Source organism: Chiloscyllium plagiosum, chromosome 22, assembly GCF_004010195.1.
Source record: "Chiloscyllium plagiosum isolate BGI_BamShark_2017 chromosome 22, ASM401019v2, whole genome shotgun sequence".
NCBI classification, from domain to species: Eukaryota; Metazoa; Chordata; class Chondrichthyes; order Orectolobiformes; family Hemiscylliidae; genus Chiloscyllium; species Chiloscyllium plagiosum.
The window spans coordinates 31,282,264-31,299,529 of record NC_057731.1 but is presented as its reverse complement, the minus strand read 5'-3'; the positions used below and the strand labels follow the sequence as shown (position 1 = coordinate 31,299,529).

Here is a 17,266-nt window from a genome sequence, read left to right as displayed (position 1 = left end):
CCTCGAACTCAGCACCACCTTCCTAACCTGCAATCTTCTTCCTGACCTCTCCGTCCCCACCCCGCCTCCGGCCTATCACCCTCACCTTATCACCCTCACCTTAACCTCCTTCCACCTATCGCATTTCCAATGCCCCTCCCCCAAGTCCCTCCTCCCTACCTTTTATCTTAGCCTGCTTGGCACACTTTCCTCATTCCTGAAGAAGGGCTCATGCCCGAAATGTCGATTCTCCTGCTCCTTGGATGCCGCCTGACCTGCTGCGCTTTTCCAGCAACACATTTTCAGCTGCAGTTTTTCTTTCCCTCTATTCACCTAAAAATCCAATTTGATCTGCAGTTTTATATGTACCTATTCTTTTTTCTCTGGCAAGCTGTTTTACACACTTAAGAAGAAGCTTACTTGCACTTGTTTCAGCCAACAAGTGCTGAATTTTAAAAGCTATGAAACTGTATTTAGGACATGATTAAAGATCCCATAGCGGTGAGCTGGTGTCACATGCTGTATCTGCACATGCACAGATATTATTCTGTTGTTATGCATAATCACTCCAGTGGTTCAAACATTGAGTGTTGCTCAAGTGTTAAAGGTAGCATGATAAAGACTTTTATTGTAAAAAGAGCACTGGGATTCCAGTGGGGGATAGTGACCACAGCCTGTTAATTGGCAAAGAACACTGAGAAATGTGAGCTGGTGACAAAGTAGAGAGTGGCAACATATTTGAAGGCATGAGTTAAGCACATATTACAATGTTCTTCTTTATTTATAGAAGAGAGATATAGTGGATGAAACTTGGTCATTCTGCCAAGGCGGCGGTCCTGGAGTTTGTTGCCAACGAATGGAGGCAACCTATAGGCTAAGGTGAGGTTGGACAAAGTTCCTTTGGCACAGAGATTCCAAGGGCTCATAACTGTCAATTTCTGTAAATAGTGCTGAGGAGGATGTGGGAGTATAAACAGGGCAAGCTGAAATAAAGGTAGTATTACGACTTTGGAGTTTTGTTGACTTCAGGAAGGAAACTGCCTCAATGTTGAAAGGTCTACAGTTTAAACATTGGTTCACATCTCCCAATGGTTTCAGTGGATGTTTTGAGGAAGTGTGTTGCTGCAAACTAATCTTTAAAAGGATAATGATGCTTCCAATTCTCCTTTTTAGTTTCTTGCACTGCACAATCTAGCCCTAAAAGACAAGCTGTTACCTTTGAGGAGAAACAAGCAGCTTCAGAGGATGCAGTGCCGCATCTTAGCTCCACATCTAGTACCAGCACAGATGCAATCAATGCAGTGAGTACACATGACTCGACTGTAAAACAATGGAAGCACTGGTAATGCACATCACAGTTGCAAGAGCAGCTGTAAGAGACCAAGACAGTGCAGGTATCTGGCACTCATACGTTTTCTGGAGTCAACCTGGATGTAGAGTCCATATCTGACGATGAACCTCTGGAATTATCCATCAGGCAGATGGTGTTAGACATATAATGCAAGTTAGATGGTGATGCGGGAGAGAATCCAATGGGTTGTGGAGTCCTTGCAGACCATGAGCACAGTGACCACCCATTCTTCAGATCAAATAGCTTCCCCCATTGAAAGACAGGTGACATCCATGAAGGCCCAAATCAAGCAGCTCACTGATCAGATATTGGGTATGTATGCTGACCTAGGAGATCTGTCACTCGGTTCAGGGCAATAGGGAGCTGAGGTTCTCTTAAACCAGGAAGGGTCAAATGGAAGCTCGAGAAGCAGATGAGCAGCTGCAGCTGCCATTGAGGGCCCTTTCCCAGGGTACCAGGGCCTGTTTAACTGAACTGGCCACTTACATCTCATTCAGTTTTCCCTTTTGATTTATCCCTCAACTGTGTTGGTTTGTCTATCTGTCTTTGTATCAGTTAGAGCTAGAATTAAAGAGGAATGGGTTCAAAACTTAGGTATTAATCAGATTACCTTGTAATTTAACTTTGATCTGCTCAAGCTACTGTATTGATTAGAACATTAATAATTTTTTTTGTTCATGCTATAAACCTGGAGTCTGATTTCAGTTATTCAAAAGGTCTAGTACTGGTAATTTTCAAAGTCCAGTTTGGAAGAACTGGGGTCAATTTTGACAGTCATTGAGTATTTGGATTTTACACCATTGTGAATACATCGATAGGGAAGCTGGTTTGATATGGTTTTCTGTCTCCACGTCATAATATATGAGTATTTGTATTTGTGGGGTTCCAGCTGCTTGTTGTTATTTGGTGACTTGTAGCCCTTACGTGGTCCTGATGTTGATGGCTGGGAGCTAACTGGAGAAGGCATCAAGGACAATGAAACTGTAATCGAACTGGAGACACTGTGTTCTTATAATCTTCTGATTATCAGAGCATTTCTTATTTTCAGGGTATCAGACTGTTCCATGGACCAGATTGCACAGTGAACTGTTGCAGCTCAATTTCCTCTTCAGTGACTTGTTATCAGGGATCCTGGGCTGTCTCCGTTAGTTCCTCCTCTGACGAGGCTTCCCCTCTCTGAAGGGCAAAGTTGTGCAAAGTACAGTAAACAATGACCATAAGTGACACTCCCGCAGATGCATATTGGAGGAGACCACTTTGATCTGTCCAAATGTACCTTGATGAATGGTCTGCTTCCAGAAGGCCCTGGTTGATGCAAAGCTTCCATCATATCTATGCTTGACCCAAATTTCAAATGTAAAATTCAGTCTAGTGATGTGATTTGATGTTGAATACCCCACTGCAATTTCAACTTCCTTCTATTAATTTCTAAATCATTATTGAATTGCTAAAGATAATTTTCTCAGATGCATTGTTACCATCACGGTACTGTTGTCTGCATTTCAGCAATTGGACCTCATGTTTCACTATCTCCCAAGGTAAATGCACTGAAAAAATGTCTAACCAAAATCATTTCTCTCTCTAACAGGAACCATTGTACATTATCACTCCTTTCCCTCTGTAACCATTCACCTCAAGTACTCTTCCTCCTTTGTTCTTCAAAAATTGCTGTCTCTTCAATGCCACTCTCACAGATCTAACCACAGTCAGAACACCTACAAAAATGGGTTGTTTGATTCCTTAACAGTTCCCTTCAGAGCGTTTATTTTCTTCATAATCTATACAATTGCCTTCAAAGTCATGTTTAGATATGGTATCAGTTTCCATAGTTATGCTGCAACACCGAGCTCTAGCCCTCCAACTTTCTGTTGCCTCTATTGTCAGACTGGGATGAGTTCTAATATCCTCCATTTGAATATTGTGGAGACCTAAACTATCAATGGATCTTGCAGGGCTATCAGAAAAGAGAGGATAAGTGGTACTAATTGAATAGCTCCTCCTCACTTGCATAGACATACCTTTACCAGTCTACAAGAATTCCACTCCTCTGTTTCAAGCTGCACAGTCTTTGGTGACCAAACTCCGATAATAGGTTTTTGTTTTAATCAGAAGTGTGTCTGGCAATGTACAGATATATAGTAGCCTGAACCTTACTGGATGAATAACAGCATGGTTGTCAGCATTCACTATTACTACTGGACAAATCAAGCAGCACAATCTGTTATCTACCGACACACTGAAATCCAGAAATTCAGACCATAGTGCCAGTGATGCCTGCCTGTCCACATATGCTGCATTCTTCTCTTAGACAGTTCTTCGGGATTGGAGGATTATTTTTTCCATTTGGATTTGATGGGTTCTGAGGTGAAATCTCCAACAGGAATTCTCCAGGCTCTGTCACATATGAGGTGTACAAAATTAAAAATCACAATACCAGGTTATAGTCCAAGATGTTTAATTGGAAGCACACTAGCTTTTGGAGCGACGCTCCTTCATCACCTGATGAAGGAGCAGTGCTCCGAAAGCTAGTGCTTCCAATTAAACCTGTTGGACTATAACCTGGTGTTGTGATTTTTAATTTTGTACACCCCAGACCACCACCGGCATCTCCAAATCATGACATATGAGGTGAATATCATTTGAAAGGTTTGACAAAACAGTCTGCTACAGAATGGAAAGTGAACACATTTTTCACAGTCTTACAGTTGATCTTAAACAGTGGAGGAAAGTGGCTACAAGAATGGTTGGAAGAGGACCTTAGTTTTGTAGGTGTTTAGTCAGCTGCCCATTTTCTCATATGCTTCTAGGAAGTTGTCGATAGTGATCTGGAACTCAATTTCTGAATGTGCGCACACTTAATTGTTAGCTGCATATCGGAGCTCACTACCTGTAGTTAAAGGCAGTCTTAGCTAATAGAATCTGTTCATTTACCAATTACAACATGAACTTGTGTCACTTATCCACAGAATCTGAAGGAGAGTCACTGGACACAAAATGTTAACTCTGGTTTCTCTCCACAGATGCTGCCACATTTGCTGAGTTTTGCCAACAATTTCTGTTTTTGTTTCAGATCTTCAGCATTGCTGTGCTTTGTTGTATTTTAGTGATGTTGGGCTGCTGGATTACTATTTCCAAGAGAGAAGAAAACTAATCCCCAAAAGAAGGAGAACTCTAAATGTTCAATTATTAACATTATTATCAAATGGCCAGACAATTGTCTAAAATTTGCATAACTACTGCTTATCTAATAAAAACTACAGTTTGCCACAAAAGGGTTGAGTTGGTTCCAAATTATAGAATCACAGAATTATAGAATTCCTACAGTGTAGAAACAGGTTGTTTGGCCAATTGAGTCCACATTAACTCTCCAAAGAGCATCCCACGCAGACCCAACCCACAACCCTATCCATGTAACCCTGCACTTTCCTGCTTATCCACCTAGTCGGTATATTCAGAGATACTATGCGCAATTTAGCATGGCCAATCCACCTGAACTGCCCATCTTTGGACTGTGGGAGGAAATCAGAGCACTCGAAAAGGAAACCCATGCAGACATGGGGAGAATGTGCAAACTCCACATGCAGACAGTTGTCCAAGGGTGGAATGGAACCTGGTTCCCTAGTGCTGTGAGGCAGCCGGGCTAAGCCCCCCCTCCCCCTCCCTGTGCCGCCCACCAAGCAAGTATGCTTATGTCGGAATAACCAGAGGAGATTCTGTCTACATGCCCCTTCATTTTGGCTCCTGGGTGATTGGCACTTTGAAAGGATTCAATGCCAAGAATTTTGGGGTGTTAGTCACCACCACCACAACAGGCAGGCATTCTGGCAGTGACCCTGGTGTAAGAAGATGGTTTCACGGTTATGCGCTGGTGGCCTTGAACTCCTCAAAGGAGCTGCAGTGCCCCCAGCCAAGTGGAGGATGGGAGTGTTTGATGGGTTAGAGCCTTTTTGCACACTGACCTAACCTTCTCACCTCCATGTGCTGCTGCTTCTTATTCCAAATCCCATGGGGAAAGCCAAAGCTTTGTCTGAATTGCTCTGAGTATAATGGAGAACTGGCAGTGGTTGGAGGGCAGAGGAGCTAATTGGGAGCTCAAATTTATAGAGGTTGAGTAAGACTGAAGTGTGGTAAGGAAGGGGTCAAATGCAAATCTAATTGAGAAAGACAGTGATAAAAGCAAGTTGGAAAAATGTTTGTGAAGTTAGGGATTAGAAGACACAATTTGGAACTCTTTAAAGCTCTGAAATTCTTAACTGCAGTTAAATTGTGAATGGGGAGCAGCAGTGTCTATTTCAGACAGACCTAAATGTTTCCAGAATAGCACAATGACATTTGACCAGGGATGTGGCAGTCCTTGCAAATGAGCACTCATGATTTGCCTCCCTAAATGCCACAAAGATTTTGAGAAAAATAGCATCCAGCACATTAACCAAGTGGTGTAGCCCCTTAAGTAGCAATTTCTTTGATTTTCTTTAAGTCAATAGCTGTGTATAATTGCTAAAGATACCAAGAAAATTCTAATCCATAGTCTGCATATGTTCACACAAGGAGCTGAAACAGCCAGAGCCAGGCATGCAATGACAGAACTTATCCACTAGGGTGCGCTTCCAACTCAAGAAAGAACAAAGGTCTCCTCAGCTCACCATGAAACTCAAACACACCTCTCGGTGACACCAAGCACTGGAGTCGGAAAATTGCAACTCAATTCTCAACTTCAGTTTACTGATTAAAATACTTCTAAAATGGAAAGCAAAGGGTCTCACATAGTAAGTTTTAAACTCAGATTTTTACACCACATACCTCACAAGTTCCTGGAAGTCTGTCACATCAACCTGTAGATTGTTATGCCCTTCAGGTGAAAGAGGAGGTGGTACAGATGAAAAAGCAGGAACGATTGGTTCTTCAAAATCACTTGACAAAGAAACACTGGAAAAATGCAAAACATGACAAAGCTTCTCAAAATATGTTCTCTCTTGGTTTCGAACAAATGAAAGACAACAGTGTAGTTTTTATTGTCAATAATTACTGATCTACGCAGGAAAAATTGCAATGTATGTACTGACAGTCTAATCACATCAACAAGATACAATGACATCATGTTAGGTCCATTTATCGGGGTATATTTTCACATTTCAAACAATTTCCATGGTGCAGAAGTGAGAAATAATGTTGATTCTTTCCCTCAGTAACTCCAATGCACACTGGAGATAGCTCCACCCATCTATCACTCTTTTAAAGCAGTTGACTTCGGTTTTCATTTTGCTCTAATTTAAAGAAAATATTTGAATGCTAGAAAAACAATTTTAAAGTGTAACCCTTAAATGAAGGTATTTCTTAAATAAAGTCAATAAATTGACATAGCCATACCAGACCATAAGCCTGCTTTCTCACGCCAACCAGCATGGGTTGAATTTCTGAACTGGCGGACAATACCACGAAGGACTCTCATCGTCAATTTCCCCCATCCTCGGAGATGTGAAGGCCTTCAGGCTAAATACCACCAGTCGTCTCTCTCTCTCTCTAAAGACAGAGCAACCCTGTGGTCTGGCAAGTTACGACAACATCATCAACAGAGAGAGATGACTTATGGTGGTTTAACCAGAGGGTTACCCTACCATCAACTAAGGAGAAAGACTGACTAGAGTGTTCTTCATGGAAATTTCAGGTGCAGCAAGTGAATCCAGGCTGCTGGCATCACTTTGTACTCCAAAATCAGCTGTCCAGCCAACTAAGCTAACCAGCAGGGGTGAAGCAAAGTCAAGAAGTAACTTTGTATTGAATATTATCCTTTCAAAAAAAATGCAAAATAAAAATGTTTTCAGGGATTGTGTGTGAAGTATTTTGGCGCACAGTCACTATTTGTAAACAATGTGGGACTAAAAGGCTCTGGGTATGACCCAAGTAATGTGTTAGGACCACGTCCAGAGTCTCTGGGTCAGTCAGTATACATGATGACCATGCGAGTAAAACCATCAACAATTTCGATTCTGACTTTCAATTGAGATTGGCATTGGTTAATTCTGGTCTCATAAATCATATTTAGAATATTTTAAAAAATTAGCACAGATCTCCCAGTTCTCAATAGCAACATGCCCCAAGATGTTCTTGATAATTTTGAAAAGCTAACTTACCCCCAAACATAGAACATATGGTATATTGGAAATAGACAATAGGTGCAGGAGTAGGCCATTCAACCCTTCAACCCTTCGAACCAGTACCATCATTCATTGCGATCATGGCTAATCATCCACAATCATTATCCTGTTCCTGCCTTATCCCCATAACCCGTGATTCCACTATCTTTAAGAGCCCTATTCATCTCTTTCTTGAAAGTATCCAGAGACTTGGCCTCCACTGCCTTCTGGGGCAGAGCATTCCATACATGGCTTCATGGATGTGCTTGACCACGACACCGAACTGTCAACCACTCTGCAAAGACCTCGGAGTTTAAAATTGGGTTATTTGGCCAATATCGATGCTTTCTTTTAGACTGGAGTTAATTAAAGCTGTTCCTGGCACGGATGAAATTCATAAAATATGACATGTGAACTGCCTGCAACTACCACCTCTTTCCTAATTGCCTGAACCAAACTCTCTCTCATTTAACTAATGGAGGTGTGGGGGGGGGCGCAGTAGAATGTTGATGGCATCAGGACATTTATCTACCCATTTGCTGTTGAGGTCCCTAGGAGGCAAACGAATACCACTTGAAGGCCTCATCCAGTCCCCACTGCTATTTTATCTGCAGCATACCTCACAAGGTGTTTTTGTAATCCTGTTATGTCAGTGGTTGGTTTATCTGCATCATCAGATTGCAGAGGTAGAGGTAGAAGTAGAGAAGGAACTGGCTGTTCACATTCAGAAGGCACTGGAACACTGGAAAGTAAGAAACACAATCAATAGCATTCACTAAAAGATATTCTCGAACAAAAATATTAATGACATTATAAATTTACCTTCTTGAAATGATTCCACTTGATACAAAATCAGTGACTAACAATCAGAAATTTGGACCAATACATCTCATTTTTCTTAAGTTACACAATTTGAAATTTGCTATCAAACCCCTTGCACTCCAAGTATTCCACCTTCAAGGCAACATTTGCAGCCTCACCAGTGGCCAAGCCAGACAACTTTCATATTTCCAAGACAAGCAAACTGCTTCTGAGGCTATGACAATGGCCAGGAATAAATAACTGACTCTAGCAGATGTGATGCATTGGCATGGTCTAATTGGTACGTTGTTGGTTACTCAAAAGTGTGAAAGGACATATAGCTCTCATCAGAAAACTTTGCACATTTCATGCAGGATCAGGCAAGGATACAACCAGTTTTTCATTACCATTATAGTCAATTCTAGACAAAGAGTATTAACCATATTCAGGTATGAACAATGGGCTGAATCTTATATTTTTTGTCTAAGTGTCAGTTTTGACACGTTTCATGCAGGATTTCTCTCAGAAGCATGGCGACATAGCTTGCTGTATACAGTCACTGAATCAGAGATGTACAGCGCAGAAACAGACCCTTTGGTCCAACTTGTCCATGCTAACCAGATATCCCAACCCAATCTAGTCCCACTGCCAGCTCCCGGCCCATATCTCTCTAAACCCTTCTTATTCATATACCCATCCAGATGGCTTTTAGATGCTGCAATTGTACCAGCCTCCACCCACTTCCTCTGACAGCTCATTCCATACACATACCACCCTCAGCATGAAAAAGTTGCCCCTCATGTCTCTTTTATATCTTTCCCCTCTCACCATAAACCTATGCCCTCTTGCTCTGGACTCCCTGACCCAAGGGAAAAGTCTTTGTCTATTTATCCTATCCATGCCCCACATGATTTTATAAACCTCTATAAAAGGTCACCCCTCAGCCTCCGACGCTCCAGGGAAAACAGCCCTTAGCCTATTCAACCTCTCCCTATAACTCAAATCCTCCAACCCTGGCAACATCCTCATTAACTACCTAAGCCATGCATACGGCACCCTTGTTGTCTGATCCCAACCCCATTCTAAAGCTATTCTAGTCATCAGACAGTCTTTCCAAACATGTCTAAGAAGGGGAAAATGGTGCAGTGATTCTGAAGATCTCAGTGGATAGGATAGTCCAAAGGAGGACTGAGATCCCAGAGATCCAAGAGAAGAGGCCAAGCCACTAGATCTAGACAGCCTGCTCAATGGAAGCCACTCTGAGGTCAGTGCAGTCTCTTCAGTCTCAAGAAATGGCCAGCAGTGTCACAAGATGGCTAACACCATTCTGCCAGGGAAGAACTGCATTACCACACAATCATAATCTCTACTACTGTTAAAGGCTCATGGTCTGACACTCTCACTATTGCTTGCAATATCCACTCTTGCTTTTTGTTCCCCCATTGGAACCTTGCACAACTGAACACCCATGACCTTTCTTTGAGCCAGATGCTAGTTTCCAGTGCACCCCGCAATGCAAGTTGATACTTCCTAAGTGCCCTGCAAGTGTGGATCAGAGGGGTGCCATGAAGATGCCAAAGTTGTGGACGAAGGGTAAGCATAGCTGGTTCCCAGTGGATCGTTCTAAGACACTGTTGTGTGATAACCAACACGGAGGCTGTTCACATTCAGCGTGGAGGTGAAGTCACCTGCTCTGATCTTCATAACAAGAATTCTTGATGTCTAGTTTGCTCACAGTGGCTGGTAGGTTAAGAAGCTACATATTCAGGAGGTAAACTGTACCATTAATAAGGTTATTAACAAGCAACAACCCCTAACTTGCTGCTGTTGAATAAGAATCTCATCTTAACGGCGGGAACCTAATTAAAAGATGTAGAGTTTCTGATATTGAAATATGTCTCGCAGGACTGCTCATGCAATTCTGCCACATTTCTCACCATAGCCCACATCATTCAGGCCCCCTACAACATTCTGTCCAAAGTTTTCAGTGAGAGATCCCACCTCATTCAGATACAATCACTGTTCTATTTAAATGTCCTCTAAAGGAGTCAGGTTACAGCTCTCACTGTAAGAAACATGGCCTGTAAATGGTTTGCATCTTGTTAAGGGTCCAATTGCTTTGCATTTATCATCTCCTTTAAATGAAACAGGATGTACTAAAGTACCAACATTTGTTTGCAAATGTGAAATGATATATTTCAACAATATTTACAAGATTCTCATTACATTTAACAGGTTGAGCAAATAAAAACATTGATGTAACTTCATTCATAAAAAAACATCCAAAGTGTTTTATGGGAGACTGGAGTCAGTATGGAAACAGCCAGTCTATGTGGTGGGGACTGGGAGTGATCATAATTTATGGTAAGTATTTTATATGTTAGTGTTCATTTGCTGCAGAATCACAGGACTCCATACAATCCACTTTGTGCCTATCTGCATCTCAGTCAGGAAAAGCCCTCGACAGCAGACAGTGCAAACTGTGGACAGTGTTGAAGAATGTTGCAGGTTATAGGGGGACTTGGATAAACTGCAGAATTGGGCTGAGGCGTGGCAAATTGAATCCAATGCAGATAAATGTGAGGTGATTCACTTTGGGATGAATAACAGTTCAGCAGAATACTGGATCAATGGAAAGATTCTTGGTAGTGTGGATGTGCAGAGGGATCTTGCAGTCCACGTACATAGATCCTGAAAGTTGTCACCCAGGTTGATAATGCTGTTAAGAAGGCATACGGTTTGTGAGGTTTTATTGGTAGAGAGATCGAGTTCCGGAGCCGTAATGTCATACTGCAACTACACAAAACACGAGTGCATACAGTTCTGGTCGCCCCATTACAGGAAGGAAAAGGTGCAGAGGAGATTTACCAGGACGTTGCCTGGTCTGGAGGGAAGGTCTGATGAGGAAAGCCTGACAGACTTGGATCTGTTCTCATTGGAAAGTAGAAGGCTAAGAGGGGATTTGGTAGAGATATACAAGATGATCAGAGGATTAGAAAGGGTAGACAGTGAAAGTCTTTTTCCTAGGATGATGCGTCAGCTTGTACAAGGGGGCATAGCTACAAATTGAGAGGTGATAGATTTAAGACAGATGTCAGAGTGGTAAGGGCGTGGAATGCCCTGCCTGCCAATGTAGTTAACTCAGCCACATTAGGGAGATTTAAACAATCCTTGGATAAGCACATGGATGACAATGGGATAGTGTAAGGGGATGGGCTTAGCTTAGTTCACAGGTAGGGGCAACATCAAAAGGCCAAAGGGCCTGTTCTGCACTGTATTGTTCTATGTTCTATGACAGGAAAGCAATCTCACTAAGCACACAAAATAACCAAATTAAATCTTAATATGAATTTATCTAGTTATGCGATTTACTGTTCATTAATAGCAGTAACACACATTGAATAATTCCAGTATTGAAAGAACATACAAACGTTACAGGAGTCTAATTTATGCAAATTACAGCAAAATAACAAAGAACTTCAGAAGGACATATTATTGAAGGGACAAACCCGAAGGGTTAAACTCTTGAGAAGCTTTTGATACATCTGAGCTGTAGTTATGCTTTGGTCTTGGATTTAATGTAGTCTTTAGATATGGAGGCCAGTGGCCTGGACGAAGACATCTTACGTTTGAGAATTGTTGATGTAGTATATCAACCATTAGCCATAAAGCCAGATCTCTAGATTTAAACCCAGTATCTGAATTACTTCAGAACCTGGTAACAATCAAGCCTTCTATACTTTGTCCCAGCGGAATGCCTTATTTTTTCCATGAAGGCTGAAGGCAATGATCGTTTCCCGAAGGAATTGTTATTTAAAGCAATAGACATCTGATCCAGCAGAGGCTCCTCTTTCAAGAGCAGGACATCAGTTAGACCAGCTGCTTGTCTGAATCAGACACTTCAGGCACAATCCTTAAATCAGTGTCATCAACTCAGTTAACTTGTGTTAACTTTATATACAATTTGTCAAAGTCCATGATATTTTCTTTCATTGAACGGACATTCATTTTCTAAACAGAAAATGTGTTGCTGGAAAAGCGCAGCAGGTCAGGCAGCATCCAGGGAACAGGAGAATCGACATTTCGGGCATAAGCCCTTCTTCATTCATTTCTCCTCATTCATTTTCTAAAGCCAGTCTTCATAAACATTTAACAGATCACCTTTGTGGATTTAGTCTCGTAAAGACTCCAAAGTTCTCTCACTATCCAACTGACTGGACTTCATCTTAGAAAACACATTGATTCTCATGAAAGTTCTTTGCAAGGAATGATATCAGCAAGACTACATTTTCTCTCAGGTTGAGTTGTGGGAAGTTCCAGTAAGATGGTAGAGGAGTACGGTTTCTGAGCCCAGGGCTCATCTGCTCCATCAGCTTTTCTTTTCATTTTTTCTCTATCTCTTTTCTTGTTTTTTTTATCTTTTTTTCCCACACTTTTGTTTGGGTTCCCAGCAGTATCTGCATCAAAGAGGCAGTCCCAGCACAGAATCATGGCTGCTGCAGCAGAGGCAAGTTTGAGTTCCCAGCAGCATCTGCATCCAGTACAGATTCCTGGAGGCAGCTGAGACGTGCTTAGGCCCAATGAGACCCAACAGCATCGGAATGGCTGCATCAGTGAGGTGGGCCCGAAGAGAACTCATAGCGGTGGCAGAGTTGAGTTTAGGTCGGTGCAGTACCCAACAGCATCAATGGCATTTGCATTGGTGATGTCCAGCGAGGGTTCACAGCGGCAGACATCGGTCAAGAGGAGATGGCATCAGTGGTGGCAGTACAGTAAAGGGGACTCATGCCTGTCAATAGGCCTGTGACCCGTGGCAGATCACTTAATAAGAAGGACTGTAAAGTTGAATATCTGTATTTATTTCTTTATTTTTATGCCCTTTGGTTTATTTCTCTATATTTTAAAATGGCGCTGGAGAGTGGTGACACTACGCAACAATTTTCACTGCATTTTATAACAAAATACATATGACAATAAATAAATCAAATCAGACCCATGTATACATATCAATGTCATTCTTCTACTGGTCACATCATTAAGATGTGAAGAAAACCAAAAGGTAATCACACCTTAATACTTTAAACTTGCTTTCTGCTCATTTTCCACATTTGTCATTAGAATTTTAGCTTTATGTCTAATAATGACTTAAAGTTTTCAACCTTCACCTTTAGGTATTCATCCTCTGTTACAATGCTAAAATTTAGCTAACTGGTAAAGTACAGAATTGGAGCATAGTCTTTATACATTTAAAAGCTTTAGATTTCAAGGGATCTATTAAATATAGTGCCCCACTAATCCAATAACCACGGTGTCAGCTTGCTCCTGGATACAGATATTTCTAATCAATCAATCTGTTCAGATCTTTTATGAAACACCTCTGGAGCAGGTGGGACTTGAACCGGAGCCTTTCCCCCCCCCCAATGCTCTTTGAAATATTCTTTTAAAACTATTTAAATAAAGTAACTATTAGTAGTCCATTGTGGTCCATTAAATAACATTAAAACTTCAAAAGACATTTGCAAATTAATGCAAATAGTCATTCACAAGATTGATTCTTGGTCTTGCTGCACCCATAAGTTATAAAAGATCCAAGCATGCCATGGCACCACACAATCTCTCTCCAAGTACAACCATCCTTGGATGTAACAATGAAATGGAGGTAGGTATTGGAGTCCAACCACTATCTCCAGAATGTCCTGCTATTGATATTTTCTAATCAACCTGTTCAGGGTTATTATTACATATCCCTAGAGTAAGTTCAACTTGAACCTGGGCCTTCTGCCTCAGAGGAAGGGTCACTACCACTGTGTTACATAGAGCTCTTCTGCTCCTCCGTGTTCGACCACAAATGGCTCCAAATTTAATCCCCACTACTTAAATGGAATGAATTACAAATTTAATAAGACAATTAATAGACAATGGCAGAACTAGATCTGTAGGTTTAAAACTGGATGCCATATTCTCCTCATATCGCTATATATATAAACCACCTGCCATTGCAATCTTATCTGGAGTTTTGTAGGCAATATCGAAGATAATCTTTGCAATACCTTAGTTCCATGCACACAGCTTCCAAAGTATGATTACCCTTGCTGCAGTAATTGAGTTTTATCATTAATATTGTTGCGCATCCTCATTTCCCAATTTTGCAGTTTTCTTTTTCTAAAACATTTTAATCTGGAAAATGTAACTTCTCAGCATGCTCAACGTGCAAACAGATCTTTGTAATAAATGCGACATTAAAATCTTTAGGTTGAATTTGTGCTCCTAACTCTTTCAATTTTTATTGCTGGTCATACTTGCATTCATGTACAGCGATTGCATCTAGGTAATTCATTACCATTCTTATGGGGATGTTCAGTTTTTGAATTGCAGTGTAAAGTTTCTGTAATGACCAACCAAACGAGTTTGAATGCTTTGCCACTGAAAGCTTTAGTCTTGCCCATCTGGTTAAGGTGCAGCCAACCCATTGAAACAACTTTGTTCGGCCTCAAAAGTGGTTCCAGTGCCCCAGAAATCTGAAGCTCCCCCATCTATATCATACATCTACCACTTCTTAATAACCTGAATCTTCCATTTTTTGATCCAGTACATTACACAGCTATGCTGGAGATTCTACTTCTAATCTACAATTTAACTAATCAAAATCCCTTTTCAAATACTTGGGCACAACCATCTCCACATCATTGGCTTTCATAGAAATAAAGACTACTGGCTACTTGCCTTTACATTTCAGACATTTTTAAATTTGTTCTGCAGTATTTTGAACCCTAGCATCTAAGTAGTAACATATCATTTGGGACCACCTCTCGGACAATAGAATTCCATGCAATCATCACTCAACTATTCTTCCTGCTTGTCCTCTTTTCCGAATTGAAACTTGTTTCTCAATGTCCTGCAGTCACTCAGGACAAAAAATTTGGAATACTCTTCACTCAAATGATTACTGCCAAGATTATTTTCCAAGATTCACTGATAAATTGACTTTTCCAAAACTGGAGAACTGCTGTCTTATATGAATGCTAAACCAGCATAATAATGTTCTGTTGACACTTCAAATCATCATTAAGTAAAAGATTATAACAAAAGAACCAACTGTTATCATGTATATTTCAGCTTAGAAAGTGCTTTGTTTCCATGACAACAGTGTATTGTTGAAAAGTACGTTGCTGCCAAACCATTTACATGTGCTTCAGTGTAACAATGGGTTTATTTAACTTTTTACCTTATTTAACAAACAGTTCATTATACTAAGTAAAATGCATGTAAAGTTTCTCTACCCTCCTTCCACCAGATTAAAAATGTATGTTTTGGTATTATTCATGTTACCTGGGCTTAATTTTTATGCTTCTGCCTCAATATTTGCAATGGTTGATAACTATACACTAGTAAGAGAAATATGGGGCTCACGAGATGAGTGTGCGTGAGAGTGTGAGAGAGAGTGCGAGCGAGCGAGAGAGCAAGCGCGCATGAGAGATGTTGACAACAGGGAAGACAAAGTTTTCAAAAATGTTAAATTCAGTTTGGGACATTGCCTTCTTTGTTACAGCACCTATCTCACTTTGCTACCCATCTTTGAGCACATAATACTTTAAAGAGTCATATGGGCCTATAGCTGCACAAAAACAAAGGTAGCAGCACTTTTTCAACTCTTTACTGGCTGCATTCTGACTGTTGTTATCACTGTTAAATGAGGCAGCTGGTACCCAAAAAATGATTATTTGACATCATGCAATAAGCTCTGCCCATCAGAATTTAACGGTCAGCTCGTAGGGAAGCGAATAAATGCGTTCGCAGTTTCAGTTCCAATAATTCTAGTGCTAAGTCTGTTGAGCTCACGGTACTGCAAATTTATTCCTAAATCAAGCTTGATGTTTTCCAAGAGACTATCATGTAACTCAGATGTATTGTGATGAGCTATTACGTAATAAACCTTTTCTATTTATCAAGGCTGAGATTTTCTTTTGCCATGGACACCAGATGGGCATCCATTTGAGATCAGTGATTTCAACGGAGAACAATAAGGGTTAGGGTTAGAGTTGGGGTTACCTTAACCCTAATTCATTCAATGCTTCTCAGGTGGTTCTAGTGGACACAATCATAACATAAACTGATTTGACAGTAAGGCAGATTTTGACACATAAAATCATGGCTTTGCCATGAATCAAATGTGTTAACACATTGATTTGATCAAAGGTATGGCCATTGGCTAAGGAACAGAAGCACTGACAGCTCTGTACCAGGACCATATTAGGGACTCTCAAATTTTATAGTCACTGCTTAAATGAAGTTAATAAATGGCAATGTTGATTCAACAAGAAAAGGATAACCTTTCATTTGACTTCAATCAAATTCACCTTCCATTCTTTTTATACATAGCTTGTGATACCTCAAAGCATTTATCAAAACCAAAATCCAAATTGAGCACAATGTTAGAAACAAAGTAATTAACATTAGCAGAGGTGAAAGACACATCCTCACATCAAGAAATCAACAAGGTTAAGGATTCTACAGTATTACAAGAAGTCATTGCAGTACTTTTATCAATCCTGCCTGTGAATCAACATCATCACAGAGTAGGAGGAGGCGGCTGATGGAGTCTCAAGGTACAGCATTACTGGTGAAAAGTAACAAATACATTTTGGGCTAATAAAGCATGTATTTTGGGACAATACAAAAGATTATGACCACAAAACTACAGCAGTGGTCATCAATAGATAAAAAACAAATTTTGCTGCAGAACATACTTTGTAAATATTTGCGGTACCTTATTGAAATGTGTTCAACACCAACAGCATATGTGTCGCTGGATAAAGGAGAAGCAGGAAGAGGAATTGACTCTGTAATATCACTGCACACAGTATTGCTGAAAAGAAAAAGTTAAACATGCATGAAACCGCAACTGTTATGGCACAAAGAGTTTTAAATATTCAGGTCCAGTACTTCACTCATTGATAGGAACTAGCTCAGACCGTCATCAATAAACAAAGCATTATCTTTC

The 17,266-nt window shown here is 40.7% G+C and overlaps 1 long non-coding RNA gene across 1 annotated transcript; it reads right to left on the bottom strand.

Annotated features, from left to right (window-relative positions):
- Window positions 1–2,491: 2,491 nt before the first annotated feature.
- On the bottom strand, window positions 2,492–17,135 carry LOC122561174. The gene is made up of 4 exons (XR_006314936.1): window positions 17,033–17,135; window positions 8,084–8,206; window positions 6,131–6,256; window positions 2,492–2,506 (listed from the first exon to the last, which is right to left on the bottom strand). It is a non-coding gene; the product is annotated as an uncharacterized LOC122561174 (long non-coding RNA).
- Between the last annotated feature and the right edge of the window lie 131 nt (window positions 17,136–17,266).